Raw genomic sequence first — 7748 nt, forward strand, 5'->3', positions numbered from 1 at the left:
AAAACCAAAAGGCTAACTTTGAATTTTTGCTGTTGAGATCCAAGGAAATGCTGACTTCTGTTACCTATGGGCCTACACAACAAAAAGTCAGGTATCTGCTCTCTTTCTATTTCAGGAGTTTTAAATATGTGATTGCTTGTTAATTTTCAGCTCAAATGGTGAACAACATGGACATGTTTTGGGAATGGGTCAGGTTTATTGAATGAAAGAAGCTGTTGGACTCTAGCTGTATTGGTAGAAAGAGCTGAAAGAAGCATAGCCAAGGAGACAGATGTTTTAATAGAGAACTGTGCTCTATCCTTGGCTCACAGCAATCTCATACAAGCTGCTTAAATCAGGCCTCTCTGAAGTTGTTATTGGTGGTGTTTCTCTCTTCCAGACTGCCTGCTCAAGAGCTGGCTGCCTGACTTATGAAAATATTGTGGGTATTGCTGACTACTTCTCAGCTGTCAGCTGTGAAATGAGAAATTCACAGCAATTCTCTTCTTCCCAGAGAGACACTGTGAAAAAGAAATTAATTTGTGTTTGTGATGTGCTTAAATAATAAGGCAACTCTTCTGTAACACGACCTGGGAAGAAATTATTAATTGTGCCTTCAGATCAGGGTTTCAGTGGTGTGTTATGAGCAAAGGAAGGAGGATTGAAAAGTGAAGATTGACCAACAACTCATGGGCTGCGCCTCCCCATCCCGTTCCTAGTTAGGCAGAAATTCCACCCAAACAGTATGTTCTGTGACTAGCTACTAGAATGCAAATGCACATTCTTGTTTCTATCATTATAGTCTTGCCTGTTGTTTATAGATATTTGGCTTGGCAGCCTTCAATGTTCCTTTTACTGTCTCTTTTTTATGGTAGCTAGTCTTAAAATTTTTCGAATGCACCAAAACTTCCCATTTCATTAAGGAAACAGCAGTGCTATCAGTACAAGTGTCAGCAGCAAATGAGATCAGGAGGAAACAAACTGGAAAAGGTAAGTATGCTGTCTCTTTGTAGTCAGGACTACTTTAACTGTTCAGCAAAGGGAGTCTGTTCCATTTCATTCTGGTATCCTGGCTGCCTGTCCCCACTTCCAATAGCAACACACGGCCACAGCAGAGCGACACAGGGGAGGAGGAAATGAAACAGGGCAGTATGGCTTACAAGTGCTTTATGGTTGTAACTCATTAACGAGGAACTTGGTTTCCAGTGAGTGGAACAGCTTTAATGTTCATTTCGCCCTTGACATTCTCCTTATTCTGACACAGGCTTAAGGTAATGCCGACTGTGGATTTAATTGCAAGACCATTCCTGATTTTTTTCCCCTTTCTATGAAGCAGAGTGTCTAGTTATTAAGTAAGTGGCAGAAAATTGCAGATTCATCAGCTGTAAATCATTTTCAAGTCCAGTGAATGAACCAAAGTAACTAATTTCTGTCCAGCTGTGTACTTGCCATGCTTGCTAATACTCATAAAGACCTTGCAAAACTACCAGTGAGGATAGAACCACCTCAGTTCACAAAATGCTTCAGCAGAAATCATGCATCCATTCATCTTGGAAGAGCTCAAGCAGCCTGAGGTGAAGCTAAAGTGTTTGGCTTTTTGGTGATCCATTATCCATGTGTTTCATGTAGATGGTGAGAACTAAAAAATAGGCAAATGCTATGCAAATAATCACACTGATTCTATTTTGCTAAATACTTAGGAATATACATAAAAGGGTGGAATCAAGTGTTAAGAAAAATAGACAGTCACAAAGAAATGCATTTTGAATCACCTGGGGATTCCTGCATCTATTCACTTCCTTTTATAAATAAGTAAACTAGATTACAAATCAAGGAACTGGAAACAGATATTTGCCCACAAACTGTAGCTAAGATGACACTTTACATTTCTAATAAGGAAATGTGAGAAAGGAATCTCTAGGAAAGAAGTCACACTGGTAAATATTTCATGGAAAAGAAATAAGAATAGTATGCTAAAGCAGCAGTGTTATTCTAAGCATTTTTCTTCTAGTGCATGCTGTTTTTCAAAGTGGACACATGTTGGATTCATCTATTTCTGACATGAAGAAGATGAAAGACAGTGAGCTCTACATCAGTGCAAGTCTTTAACAAGTCATTCTAAGGTGCACATGAGATTATCGTGGATTTCATGGGTAATTCTGGACTTCCTTTTAATATAAAATTATCCACTAAACAGGCTTTGCTATAATAATCTGTTACAGTGAATTGCTGAGTGCAGTTTTGCCAATAGTAGGGAATGGCCCATGATGGTGTTTATCCTCCCAGGCAAATGTAACTGCTTGTCTACCTGAGATGCTTAGTAGTGATGATTTAAAGTAAGGCAGTGGAGCTGACAGGACATCATGTGGGATCTACTGTCAGCATTGTACAGAAGATAAACAGTTCAGATTTTCTTTGCATTTCACTGAAAACATCTGGCTAAGGTAGAGCTATGGATGGCTATGAACTACAAGTGTCCCAAAGAACATAAAAGAGGAGCTGCATAACGCAGCTGATTCTGTCTCAACTGTCTTAAAGGCATATATGAGACTGCACGTGAAATAGATAATGGCTAATGCCTCGTGCTGAATCCTCTGTGATCACTGCAGCTTGTGAAGTTGCTGAGTTGAGTTAAAGGGCTGGAAATGCCTCCTGTAAGGTGAACTTCACTCTATTCAGCCACGTTTCAATTCCCCACACACCTGAACGCTGTGATGTCTTCAACACTGAGCTGTTATTGAAGTCTGCCTTAAAAGGAGTTCTGGTAGAAGCCAGTTTTCCTTTTCCAGCTATGGTAACACAGTTAAGGGGCTTGTGTTTCTGTTCTGCTGGCAGGAACAATACAAAAGATTAGTAATGATCTGTAAAGCACTAGATGAATAATGAGCTGATTGCTATCAAGTTTCTTAGAAGGAGCTGAGAAATACCTAGGCGTTAAAAAAAAAAGAAAGGAAAAAGAAAACAACAAACAGACCATATGCCCAACGGCAAGCCTGGGTTTTTGTTGTTTTGTTTTGCTCTTAATAACTGAATAACTGGAGGCAGAGTCTCTTCAACTGCAAGCTTCATTTTTCCCATGGTAAAGTCCCAGACTGCAAATCTGGGGAAGCTGAAGATACTTAAGTAGTAAAGAAAGAAGGAAGGACCTTAGTCATAGGCTACCCAGTGCAGAATTTTTTTTCTTCCAAATTAAGAGTCATCACCCTTTTGTTGAATCTCTGCATTATTGCTGTGCAGCACTACCATACATCAGGTATCCTACTGAGCCAGCAGCGTGCCCACAAGTGGCCAGTGGCCAAGTGGCCAAGAAGGCCTGTGGCATCCTGGCTTGTATTAGAAATAATGTAGCCAGCAGGAGCAGGGAGGTGATCATCCCTCTGTACTCAGCGCTGGTGAAGCCGCACCTCGAGTGCTGTGTTCAGTTTTGAGCCCCTCAAGAAAGACACGGAGACTCTGGAGTGTGTCCAGAGAAGGGCAGTGAAGCTGTAAAGGATATGGATCACAAGTCTTATGAAGAGCAGCTGAAGAAATTGGGGTTGTTTAGTCCGGAAAAGAGGAGACTCAGGGGGGTCTCTCTACAGCTACCTGAAGGGAGATTGTGGCGAGGTGGAGGTTGGCCTCTTCTCCCAGGATAGGAGCAATAGAATAAGAGGGAATGGCCTTATGTTGTACAAGGGGAAGTTCAGGTTGGATATTAGGAAAAATTTATTCTCAAAAAGATTGGAAATGCACTGTACTGGTAATGCTGCCCCGGGGAGGTGGTGGAATCATCATACCTGGAGGTGTTTAAGAAGTGTGGAGATGTGGCACTGGGGGATGTGGTCTAGTAGGCTATATTGGTGTTAAATGGACGGTTGGACTAGATGATCTTAGAGGTCTTTTTCAACCTTGATTATATGATTCCAAGTAGATGCCTCTTCTGTTCTCTGGAACTCATTTCCTGCCAAGATGAAGGTCTCTTTACCATGCAAGTGTCATGCTTCCTACTGAGCAATAATGCCAGGTAGAGTGAGAGGTGAAGAGGAGAACCATTTGCTGGAGTGTATCGCACTGAACGGAGTGGGCTGAGAAGGTGGAAAAGGAGAGAAAGAGACAGCAGTAGAAAAACTAATAGGAAAATGAGGAAAAAGAGTAGAAGATGATGAAGAGCTAAAGAAGTGACCCCGGGTGGCCTGACCATACACTCTGTGGTTTAAGGGTTTACTTTGCCTTCACTCTAGTGCCACTCCTACAAAAGCAGAATGAGAACCTCAGAGCAGCTAGAAGCCTGCCCCAAGGTCTGCACTGAGATAAGGTTGTGCTTGCCTGTTTGGCCACCAGTCTGTGGCCCAGGATAGTCAAGGCTTCTTGCAGAAACACATGCACTGGGAACCATTGCTTTGCTGAGGGTCAGCAATGAAGCCGCACTGTAAGGGAGCTTAATCCCTCCTGTGCTTTCATAGAAGACAAACAGGACTGACATTAAAAAACTACTCTGTTTCCAAAATGCCCCACTGAGCAGCTTGCTGAACAGGAAAATTTGCACTGCTTACCACAGCTCCAGGGAGTGATGGGCACTTCAGCTGCAGTGTGATTGTGTTTTAGCCTGCTTTCATGAAGAAATTGGGGTCCAGCGGGCTCTGGGTGGTGACCACGGGATTCTCACAAGACATCAGAGTGGCCAGAGGCTGTGGTGAGACAAGCAGATGTGGGAAGGAGCTGTGGGAAAGGGTGGTGGTGTCATGGGAGCCTGTTACAAGTGAGAAGTTTGGCTTTCAGGATGCAAATCTGCAGAAAAAGCAGGATTTGTTAGTTTACCACTTATGGGAAACTTTCTGAAGTTGTACTTACAGAATTTGTTAATCTTCAGTGAAGTTGTACTTACAGAATTTGTTAATCTTCAGTGGAGGCTGAATCTTTGACAGGAAAAAGTAGCAAAGATACTAAAAGGGTTCAGGGCTAGGAGTCAGTACTATGTTTCTAGCCACAGCCTAAATTTTATACAGCCACAAACAAGTCACTTAATTTTTCCATGCCTCAGTTACTGTGTTTATACAATAGGAATAAAGATACCTTTTTATCTCCAATTACCTTTTGTAAATATAAATGAAATTTACTTAATGAGTGCCAAATACATGGCATCTGCAAAACTTTAGATTACATCTTTTCCCAGGCTTGGTATCAAGTCCCTACTTTTGGAAAATAGTTTGTCCCTATGGACAGGTACTTAAAAGAATGGCAGGTAACATTGCTGTGACTGGTTTAGTGGCATTTAAGCAGGCAGTAATAAATAAAAAACAGCTCCTGACAAAGGCAGATCTGTGATCAAAGCCAAGCACTCTTTTTTTATTCAGAGGAAGACCCTCTCCCTGCAGAGATGTGGGCAATAAAGCCAGCAGATGGAGGTGGCCAGGACCCATCCACAGACCCACGGGCAGAGGTTTACCTTATAGCCACTCTGAGCTGGCTCAGCCTTTCACGGGCATCACATGCAAGTCATGTATCTCAAGAAGAGCCCATGGGATTAGCTCCCACAGCCTCTTAGCTCTTCCTTTTCCCTTTCTCAGTTCAGGGAGTTCTCTTTAATGTTACAGAGAATTGTAACTAGTAATTATTTCACAATGTTTTCACTGAGGTATGTGGTGATTTGGCTCCATCCACCTGATCTCTATACTGTCTCCAGCAGTGAACAGCGACAGACACACATCCTTAGTCCTTCTGACTTTGTATTCATTATGTCACAAAGAGATGGTCCAATTTCAGCTCCTTGTTTCTGGACAGCACCTGAGGAAATGGCTTTATCATCTTTCCAGTGTGGCAAATAGGGAAACACTTATATTTTTTTCCTTTCCCTCAGCTTCCCCACAAGCCTTGCCAGGTTCCTCTTTCAGAATGAATAACTCTGCTTTTGTGGTAGTGTATGGCAGAGCATTCTGTATTCTGGGAACTCCTTTTCCTTCCAGTCCCCTCCAGTTCACTTGCAAAATCTGAAACAAAGTTCAAAGCTGACTGACGTGGTCAGAGTCAGCAAGAAGAAGTGCATTTCCAAACAAAACCTGCCTGTGTCTGGGAGGCCCCAGATCCAGCCAGTGACCTGTCATGTTCCTGGGTCAGCTCCATGTGCCTGTGGGGCAGGGGCAGGTTGGGAGCCTGGCAAGGTGGCAGGTTGGCACAAGAGAAGCTACAAAGGGGAGATGCCCTCACTTCCCAGCAGGGTGATCCTTTCTTTTCACCTTCCCAGATTTCCACCCCCCAAGCATGCATGGCTGCAGGGTGTGTTCTGCTAGGAACCCCTCTGCTTTCAGGTTTGGCAGCATTTCTAAGGCAGAAAGGCTTTGCAAACCTCCCTCACTCCATCCCCGAGCCCCAGGGGCAGAAGCTCGGGCTGTGCCATCATCCACTGCATTCTGCCTGCGGCTCTCAAGGCTCTGCTGCCCTGGTATTGGAACGCTGACAGAAGGAGCTAACAGGCTCCTTTGATTTGGGAGGACACATTCATGAGTATACTTGATGAGATAAGGAAAAGTGAATATGCATCCTTTATGTCCCCAAACCCTGTGCCAGTATCCCTCCCAGGAACTGCTTTCCTCATGCCATGCAGCAGGGATTTGGTGGGCCGAAATGCAGCGAGAGCATATGCATGGCCCTTGTCCCCACGTCTGCCCTGGGTAACTTTAGGGCATGCAAACATGGCTTGGATTTTGTGGTTGTGCTCACAGGATAATGACTGCACTGCAGCGTTAAGCTTCTCAATGCTCAAGGAACACTAAGCCCACTGTAACTTGCATGGTCAAATGCTGTTTGTGCAGAGGATTAGCAGATCCCTCAGATAAATGTGTTTGTTTTGATTGCTTATCTGCCCTGAGCAGGGTAGAAGAACAACCCGCATGCTTTACCCACTATTCTTACTTGACATTTTCCTACTAAGTTTGTGTTTTTTGGCCATAAAGCAGCTGTTGGGTTTGGTTTTATTTTCAACTCTTCACTAAAGCAACACTGGGAGTTACCTACCTGTATGTGCTGGACTTGATTTTTTTTGTCAGTCTTTCGGTGACAGGAAAGAAAATAATTGATTCCAGGAGTCAGATCAGGATTTTCAGCATCATACATGACAGAGCCTTGCTTCTCTTTTTTGTGTCTGAGGAGTTGGGCCGCATCTGCCAAAGACATCAGGCTTGCTGAGGCTGGCATTGACAACATGGGTAGCTGTAGTCCTTGGCTCCCTGCTTATCTTGCTTTTGTTTGGAGATAAACCTACTTAATGTAAGCCTGATTTACCCAGGTTCTCAGTCCCCTTGAGTCTTCTGTGTGGTGCTATGGTTTCTGAGGATTTATCCCAAGTTATCCAGAGCCAAACAAGGCAGATGCTCTGCGGCTCTGTGCTGAGGGATCTCTTGCCTTCCTTTTGCTGGAGAAAGGCGTTACTTCTTGCCCTCTAAAATGTTTGCTGCTTTACCAGTGCATGATCCCGCTCAGCTTGAAGCATCTGAGATGCACCCGAGCAATTGGGGCAGCTGTTGGACATAGCAGTGATCCATGTGTCCCTGTGTTAGAGGACAGGGAGCAGCGAGGGACAGCTGGGCAGCTGTTGGGGCTGAGGTGGCATATGTGGATGGCGCCACAGCTACTGCATTCACCTTCCATTGCCCTTCTAGGTGAGAATCAGTGGATGGCGATGCTTTGTGAGCATGGAACACCAGAACTGCTGCTCCAGCTGTTGGAGCACGCAGCTAAACATGGCACCTGAGCTGAGCATGAGCAATCTGCTTTCTGCAGCACATTGAATTTTG

This window comes from Centrocercus urophasianus, unplaced genomic scaffold, assembly GCF_019232065.1.
Source record: "Centrocercus urophasianus isolate 14NV4802_14NV808 unplaced genomic scaffold, USGS_Curo_1.0 seq_11, whole genome shotgun sequence".
Taxonomy (NCBI): domain Eukaryota; kingdom Metazoa; phylum Chordata; class Aves; order Galliformes; family Phasianidae; genus Centrocercus; species Centrocercus urophasianus.